Raw genomic sequence first — 419 nt, forward strand, 5'->3', positions numbered from 1 at the left:
CCCAAAACCTATTTTACATACACACAAAAAAATATTTTCTCAGTTTTCAGTTTACTCTTAAGATCTGAAGGAGCAATGGAGATAAAGTGTATCCATGACTACCAATAGTCGAAGCCTAGAGAACAGATTTGATTTGATTTTTCGGACTGCACCCCAAAACGGTGGAGACCTAATTTCTCTACTTTTGGGGGAACTGGTTTATTTTGTACATGCTTGGCAAACGCAATATCCAATCAAAATCTTGATGAGCTATGTCATCCTGACAGTATCCGATTTTCACAAAAATGCCTTAATAGACAAGGAAGAAAGGGGGCGCTTGACACAGGAGATTCAGACTCTGTACCCACAAGTACGTTTTTTGGTCATCTTAGGCCCACTCACTTCATGTCATGGTCTCTGTCCCCACAAAGGCGACCTCA

The sequence above is a fragment of the Pteropus medius genome, unplaced genomic scaffold (assembly GCF_902729225.1).
Source record: "Pteropus medius unplaced genomic scaffold, Ma_sr-lr_union100, whole genome shotgun sequence".
Lineage (NCBI taxonomy): Eukaryota > Metazoa > Chordata > Mammalia > Chiroptera > Pteropodidae > Pteropus > Pteropus medius.